Genomic DNA, 9176 nt, shown 5'->3' on the forward strand with positions numbered 1-9176 from the left:
GTGATGTATGACTTTACCTGAGTGACACTAATATATGCAGGTGGGATGTGTGTTGTGTGTACATCAAATATCTGAGCCTCTCCTTCTCAATAGCGTGAGCCTCTTCCTTTACATACCACCCACTGTGGCCTTGATTTAGACTCCAAAATTGTCAGTGAATCATACTTCCTGGTGGTGCCCCCTGCTTTCAGTTAGCACCCTGGAGCTGTTGCACTGGAGAAGTCCTGATCAACCGTCACAACCTGTGCATAGTGATTTAAATATGCTTGATGTTAAACCATGTAAAAATTACATAGTACTTATTAATCATATGCAGTAGATTCCTGCAAGGTGCATTGGATATGTCTGCTTTGCATTTTGTATCCATAGTTTCTTGACAGACGTTCTATGTATCTAAGTGTCTACACTCTCCCTTTTGACATGGTACACTTGGCAGCATATTGCACTGCATGTTTCTGTCTCCATGAGGACATGGGATTAAATTTTTGGAGGTTGAAAAGATGGGAGCGTGTGTATGTGGGGAGGTGTTGAAAAGTGATTTTGTTCACGGTCCAGTGCACTCTACAGTATTCGATCTCTCTGCTAGGGTATAGGGGGAGTTCTAGTCTGCAGCATCTTATTGACAATATGTTAGATGGTGAGCCGTGATTATTTCCCAACAGGCAGAAAACGGAAGGGGACATCAGCACTTCCATCTCCTGTGGACTGCACTCTCTTCCCATTAGCTCAAAGCCTGTGCAGATGAGCCTAGCAGATAGTGTCTTTCAGCAAGGGCAACTCTGCAAGTGTTGGCTGTAAGTGGACCTGTATCCACAGCATCAAAGCATCACACAAAGTAGAATGCAAGCTATTGAAATGCTTCTCACATACAGTAGAATTGTACTATTATGATGATTACAGATACTTTTAATCTTCACATAATACAACTTTCTCTCTCTGTCTTTTTTTTATTTTATTTTACTGTAGATTTGTTGGTGTGATTTTTTTTCCTATGGAGTTTTCAGCATATTATGCATAACCCTATATGCCTTTTCTGGTTGATTCATATTTTTCTTCCGCTGGCATATTTTAAAATTACATTTTGATTTATACATCCACTTTCTACTATTCCCTTCAGTATTCTTCAACAGATGTTGGATAAAGCTAAACAGTGCAATGTTATTATTACCACCCACATTTAATATTCAGCACACTGCAAAAATCTCCCTCACTCATTATGTTAGGAGTAGATTTCAATATGAATGGTATTCATATTTCATATTTTATTCCTATGCAATATTATTGTTTCTGGCTCATGCTTTTTGAGACATCAGCATCTTTACTAGATTTGCAGAATAGTGAACCCATCACAGCAGGATAGTTCTGAAGTACCTACAAATATGTCGAGCACATAGTGTCTTGCAAGACTTTGTGAATAACTATTAACTGGATAAAAGAAAAAAAAAACAACTATAGAAAACTAACAGTTTGTAATACAGTTCATTGGAACAGGGATGTTTTAAGCTAGATCGTTTTTGGTTACACATTTAACATTTCAAGTTAGTATTAAGCAATGTAGAGTTGAGCCTTAGACACATTACATTTACAAGCCGTTGGTTAATAACTAAATCAGTGTGTTAAGCTAATTTTTACTCCATGGTGTTGCATGCTAGGTGAGATTCTAAGGTATCACCAACTGCTGTTGAAATATTTAAAAATCACAGGTGTCAGCTGCTTGATGATGCTCAAAGGAAAAGTCACAGGATCCCCAGACTGTTTTAATATCCATCCATCCATCCATCCTGCCTCTTTCCTGGGGCTACGCCTGCTCATATCGAGTTTGTTTCTGGAAAAATGAGAAATTCAACCTGCCACTGGTCATTCAGTTGTCTTGATGAAATGTCGGCTAAGCTGCGCCACTGTTCATCTACAGAAAACATACATGGTGGCCCACCTGATCTTTTCTCTGAGCTTAAAAAAAGCCAACCGCATTGTGGAATCAGAAGAAAAGTTATACCAAAGTCAAAGAAAGTTATAAACAAAGTCATCTGAATTCATGCTCTTCTGACTGTGAATATCTCTACAAACTTTCTAACAGAATAATCGTACAATCAGTCACTGAGATATTTTAGTCTGGTGTAATTAATTCTCATACCTTTATATATTCCAACTGTCATATCTACAAGTTGACTGGTACAGAAGCACAATCAGTTATTAAAGTAAGCAATTATTTACAGTCTTCAAATAGTCCAGCTTGACTTGTTTTTCTTGGTTCTAAAAACTGAGTTCAATTTTAGATATCTAAATTAAACCAATCCAGTTTTTAATAGTACACACATGAATCTCATGAAACACTCACACTTTGTCAAATGACACAAACAAACCCGGAACCTTAAGCTAGTACAGTACTGTAAATATCCCCCCCTTTACACACCAAAACCCATATCTTTTCATTGGTATGTGCACAGAATATTCACGTTTCATTCAAGTTTTTGGCACATTCACAGTGTTGGCTGTTGGTGCGTAATTCTCAGAACAATTAAAGTGGTGCATGGAGTTGATGGCCACAGGGTGCCAAGACATCCCAGGAATCTGGCTGTCCATCAGACAGCTAGGAAGAGTTGCAGTGCTTTTTGTACCACAGATGGCTGATCAGTAGAACTGATTTCTTTTTTTTCCTTGCCTGGAGCTGTCATTGTATCTCATCACCACACTCACTTGAGAGTAATGGTTTGTTTCATCTCGCTTTGTGTGTGAAAAATGTGTATTTGCAGCATTAGGATGGGCTATGCAGCAGGTAAACGTGACCATATTTCTATGGTGTTTGACTTGGAATATGTATGAGCGCATGAAATTTTGATGGAGCACTTCAGCACAAAGCGTACTCCTACTCAGTTTTCCACAAAACAGACAGTGAGCGTCTTTAAGATTTAGAGGCTCGTTTGTGTGTTGGGGTTTGAAAAGAAATTCAGCACAGACACCACACCAATCTGCATTCACTTGTTAAGGTTGGACTGGATCAGACTGAGGCAGGCAGACCCAAAGTTTGTCTGTATTCTGGATGCATTTCAGAGCAAAGTCCATCTGTCTGCCTCTTTTTCTTTATTGCAGAACTTTTACACAGAGACAAGCCTGCACAAACTAGCCAGCAGGGTAGATGATGGAGAAGGAATGATTTCACTTTGGAACTGTAATAAGAATATCTGTGGTAACAATTTCCTACATTTTCTTGGAGTTTAAGATGGTTTAAAATAGCAATAAAGCACACAAGGAACTACATGTACAGTATATTGAGCCATTTATTTCTAAAGGATGTCCCAAATTTGAAATGTGCTAACACTCTTTTCCCCTATCTTTTTGTCCTAGCTTCTTTTTCGAGGTCTTCCCAAAGACCCACTTTGCCTTTTGGGACTATGCTGGTTATTCAAATATTCATTCTCATTGGCCTGCTTTGTATGAACAACCTGCAGCAGGGCTGTGGCATGGACTTTTTATCAGGTGAGAATTTCATACGTGGGTGTGAGAATGATGAAGAGTAATATATTAGCACTATTGTGATTTACTAACTTGAACTTCTCCTGTAGGTGCATTTATGTTTTCCTGGATGAAAACATGAAAACAAAGTTCACTTGCATCTGTTCTTGTCTTTTTCAAGTGCAGTGGGAGTGAAATGGACACCCTCCCTTATTGTACAATGCGCATTGCTGCTCTGTGTATGCAAACTTTCATTGTAATTGAGCGCACTGATCATAATTATATACACTTTGAGTTGTCTTTGAGTGAGATTATCTTCTACCAGTTATTATGTAAAAAAGATTGGAATTCGTAATTTTGCTTGATGCTCTGTTCTTTTATTTCAGTTTCAAATGACTAAATCTCCTTGTCAGATATGTAAACCTTTAGCTTTTCTTATATATTGGCGTTTATGGGCATCATTTAAAAAACTTAAATACTTAAGGACTATAAGTATTTATAGAAACTATAAAAGCCCAATTATTATGCCTCTGTTCCATTTTCTTGCACCCAGCTCTGGTGTATTGATTAGGCAGTGGCACCCTCTAGTGGTAGATTTTTAGAAAATATCTGAAACTTCACAGCATATCACACCCATACCACTCACCATTAATTTCCCCCAAGATTGGGACGATCTTGGGGGAAATTAATGAAAACCTTGAGGTTGATCTATGTGAACATATGCATAGAATGACTGCTCACATTATTGCAAACACAGAAATGTACCTAAAACATTTTGAGAAATGTTTCATTCTCAGTTTAAGGTCATAATACATATATATGAATGTCAGTAAGCTATACAAAAGTTTTACTGCATACCAAGCTAAATTTTTTATATCATAATTGATGTTGCATTAGATTTAGTTTCGGCTTACACATAAAAGATCACATTCCTCTTGTGACTAAGTCATTAGGAAAACTTGTACGCTCCTTTCTGCTACTGCAGGATTAAATTTGAATACACTTCACAGGGTTGGCATTTCTAAAATGTGCTTCCAAAGCAAAATGTATTTATCTACTGGGAAACATCTTTTTAACTTCATCTATTTATTCACTTCAACCAGCCCAGTCATCATTTCAATACCATTAAGTCCTTTTCTAAAATGTCAACCGAAGTTCATAAAACTTCTTTGTTAAAAATGCTTCGTTCTTTTAGGTACTGAGAGTTGATTTACAGTTATTTGTTCATTTAAAAAAAACAAAAAAACAAAACTATCTTACTGTGTGCACAATCATTCTGCAACAATTTTCAGTGTAGTTTACTGTTTGTGGATACATTTAGGGCATGAAGATATAAATTACATATAATATGTATGTCAAACAATACTGTATGTTTTACACTTGCTGTTGTTTTTCCATGCAAACAAATACAGACAAACACAGAAGAAACAATGAGGTCATCACCCAATCGCCCGCATCTGAACAGGAAGTCGAACAAGGCAACAACCAGGGGTATAAAGGTATGATCTATTCATCAGTTTTGCGTAAAGCATCGTGTCGTTGTGACTACAGTGTGCAGAATGCTGGAATTAATTTGGTTTTATGCTTGCATGTTCCTAGTCTGCATTTACTTTTCATTGCGTTCTCTATTGCCAGTAGTTGTTAAACTAATCTTGTTGCTTTTGCTTTGGTTTTATCTTGCAAAATAGCTTCAAAGAAGTGTCTGAAATAAGCTTCAACAAAGCTGTCGGTGAAGTGTTGCCCCAGGTTGTGCTGATTCTGTATTTGTCCTTTGAAAGACACAATTTTGATCCCATTTCCCAGGAAGAATACCACATTTCCTTTTGCTGACAAAGACTCTAATACCATTTAATGCCAGTTCAGCAGCTGTCGACCGCAAGTCCTGTGTCCAAAGCCAACACAGTTCAATCCTCTATCTCTTTGCTCTGACATTTTATGGTAAGGGCTTTGACATGGGGCTATACTGTGGTGGAACAAAGCTAAACATATAAGTGTTCTTCTGTCTCTGCAGTCTCTGTGGTTTCTGAAGATGAAAAAATCCCCCTCAATAAACTGATTTATATGCTGAGCACTCTTCCTAGCCTCTGAAGCAAAGTTAAGTTAAAGACAAAGCAGAAAATGACATGCCATAATAATTATGTGAGTATGTTTTTCTAATCCATAATGGGCACCATGGAGATGTTTTCTTTTTCTATTATGAAATCAAAAGTGGAGCTTCCATTGTTAGTTTGTGTGGCACTAATGGGTGAAAGTGGAATTCTTGAGCCCTTTCTCACATCTAAAATCTTAGTAGACCAGCAAGGAAAGAAAAAAAATACTGTGAGATGGCGCAAAGTTGAAAAGATATCCAAGTCTTAATGAATGATGAGACCATCCGGGCAGCTGCCACTTTGCCAGTTTGGAGGAAGACCGAGAAAAACAGAAGGCAGGGCTGTTGCGTCAGCTTTTCTGAGTGTGTTGTTAAATGTGAAGGCAAGGGCCGCTTCTCATTTTGCCTCAGTACTTTGCATGACCCTGAGCAACTGTAGTGAAAGGCATTTGACAAATATGATGCAAACAAGACATGAAAAAGCCAACTGTCAGATGAGGAGCAAAGAGCGGTGAATCAGCATGAAAATTACAGCTAGTAATGGGTAAAATATGTGAAAAGGAGCTGCTAATGGCAGTGATTTGTCACATGCACAACTGGTATGTGCAAAAAAACCCATGAAATATCTTATTTTGTGTGTTACAGCTTTTAAAACCTGTCTGCATCTTTAGTGGATAAAAACAGTTGATAGTGCCTAACAGACGATCAAGGCCAAGTTTATTGCTCTGATGAGATTCCAAATTATTAATTTTTTTTGTAAATATTTTTTTTTGGAGGGGGAAGAGGGCTGGATTTGGCTTTGTGCTTACTGGAGATATTTTCTCCCTTGGATGAGAACCAACTGGATAGCCACTCTGGGGTGAAATAAATAAATAAAATTAGGTCTCAGTACTTGGCACTCTCTCCTTGAATTCCTTGCCATTTTATGCGCTGTGTTGTCGTGAAGACGTGCACGTCTTTGTGTTCATTTTTTTTCATTTTATACCATCTGTTCCTGGAAATATTGGTGCTTTGGGTTGTGAAATACACAACAGAATTCACAAACTCTGCATTTAGCGGTGCACACTGCACCTGGTGTTATGTAGAGGCCACACATGCATAAAACAAAAGATGCATGGGTGAACCTCTGTTTATCTTCTTTTTGTTGTACTTTAGCTCTACTGTGATTGCAGCCAGTATATTCATATTAATGCAATGAATTGAGACTAATGATGCAGTTATTACATCACCAAACGATATGTCTTGCAATACAATCACAGGCCTGCTCTTCCTTGTAGTCTCAGCCAACTGGGCTGCCAGAGAGTCATATTGCAGGGATGATATTTACGTGCAAGTAATGAAAGAAATGTGAGCAAACAGAGACCCCCTTTGGGAAAATAAGAAGGAAAATGCAATATGTGCAGTAAATAATTAAAAGTGAATAATGGAGGAAAGCACTGTCCAATTATTTTTTTAATATCACTGTGTTGTTAAAATTATTTTTAGTACTATATGAATGGTTTAGAAAGGTAGAAAATGCATGAAGGCGGCAGAGAATCAGAGGTGTTTACAATGAAAGCCAGTGAGTGTGTGTTTTATGAAGCCAGACGAGAGCTCATAGTGAGACTGTAATTTCCCATATTTTACTGGTTGTTTACCAGCTGTGATGTCTTGGCATGGAAAGCTGAATGCATTCGACAGAGCCACCAGAGGTCCACAATGGGCAATTACAGGATTTGAGGCATGAGGGCAGGGAGGGCTGAGTAAGTAAACTTTGTTCAGTCTAAATGTGGCTTAAAAGAGCAGAAGCTACTGAAGATTACCACTTCTGTGGCACGAGAGTAGGGAGGGGTGGTCACATTTGCCCTAAATGCATAATTACTGTTTCCGTTTTTGTTACTAATTTCAGTCAGATATGTGGAGGAATTTTTAAATGCACGCTTTTTATTGCAAAAAATGAGGGGTACCTATTGTGCTCATTTCCAAGTTTATTATTTTTCTGTTTTTTAGACTCTGCTAGAGTGGCTTTGCATGATTCACGGTTCAAAATAACCCCTTTTTATTTTTTAAAATCTCTGTCTGAAACGAACCATTTTAGCTCCTTTTAAGCCAGCTTTCTTAGATTTGAACTGCAGGTGGGTGGAGCCTCTGTGCATACAGAGAAATACCAAATAAGGTATTGCTGTGCCATACTCCAAATTTTGGTATCAATCCAATGCAAGTAATTACAGGGCTAATATTGCTACTACCACTATCGATACCAATACTTTTACCCACCTATAAAAGCAGCATATGTAGGAGAGAGAGCAAAGAGATTAATGGGAGGGCTCATCATTAATTTGCAAATTCTGAACACATTTTAATGACTAGTGATTTTTACTTTCTGCAATACTTAGTACAGCAAAACACACCATTCAAGTTTTTATATTTTTAAAATTGCTCTTTATTTGCAAGCTGAATTATAAAGCTGCTTGTCTCTAAATGACTTTGGCTATCAATAAATTAGATATGACAGTCAACACAGAAAGGTTCACACACACACACACACACACGCACACACACGGGGGGGTTACATACTGAACTTAATCCTGTTGCATTAGTATTGATCTGGGTTGACAGAGTCAGAATTCAACGTTAACATTTAATATCACTAATGTACTTCCAAATTTCTAAGGGAGAAGCTAAATTTCTCAGGAGCAATCCTTCCCATGGACTGTGCTGCACTCTTGCAGCCAGCAGAGGGAGCCCTGACCTGCTCAGACCACAAATATATTTCTTTGGTTCACTAGGTTAGAGAATTAGACCAACTGCCAAGTTTATATATTTTCTTTATCGATAGAAAGTATTTTTTTAATCGGATTATCACTGAGGATGTCCAGTTATTACTTCAACGTGACATTAGGACACAATCCACGAGATATTACATTTCTAACGCACTTTAAAATATCATCTAATTTCACAGGAGTATGAGTGGGGGTCAGAGGGTGCGATCTGGATCGATTTTTTCAATTTCCCTGAAAAGCACAGTGCCGCTTCAGCCTCACAGATGAAGGCACACTTTACCGGCTCATTAAGATTGTAGCAGTTCTTTGTGTGTTGCCCGAGCCTGTCCCTTTTGGATATAATAAGAACACAGTGCACGTCTCTCTCCTTGATGGTGGGATAAAAATAGTATAAATCATTCATCAAGGTCATTTGTTCACTTTCAACAATAGTCACACTTTAAAATATCGAGTGTCTTTTAGATGGGGGAAATCTGCTTGTGACTAAAAGTGCTTCTTAAAATATTGGGTAATGATGGGCAGCTGACAAAGGGTTTAGTTGGAGTTTACTGTAGTCCTCTGCAGGCTGCCGCCGTTCATTAAACTGGACTGATGTTGCTGGAGTTGCCTGATGTGTTACCTGATCTTGTGAGACTTTGCTATTAATTTTTTTAAAACTGGATATTCCATGTTTCGTTGGTTTTATAACATATATTAGATTTCTTCAGCCTCATCTTTTTAAAAGTTGAGCACGATGCAAAGCCTACTGGAGCCTTTTTGCTGTCAGTGTATCCGTATGCGGTTAAATGGTGCCTGATTCGCAGGAATCTCCTCTGCACAACAGAAAAGCCTGTGACTGGGTAGGCAAGCCAGACCAGCTCTGAGCGCAGAGA

This window comes from Oreochromis aureus, linkage group 10 (assembly GCF_013358895.1).
Source record: "Oreochromis aureus strain Israel breed Guangdong linkage group 10, ZZ_aureus, whole genome shotgun sequence".
Taxonomy (NCBI): Eukaryota; Metazoa; Chordata; class Actinopteri; order Cichliformes; family Cichlidae; genus Oreochromis; species Oreochromis aureus.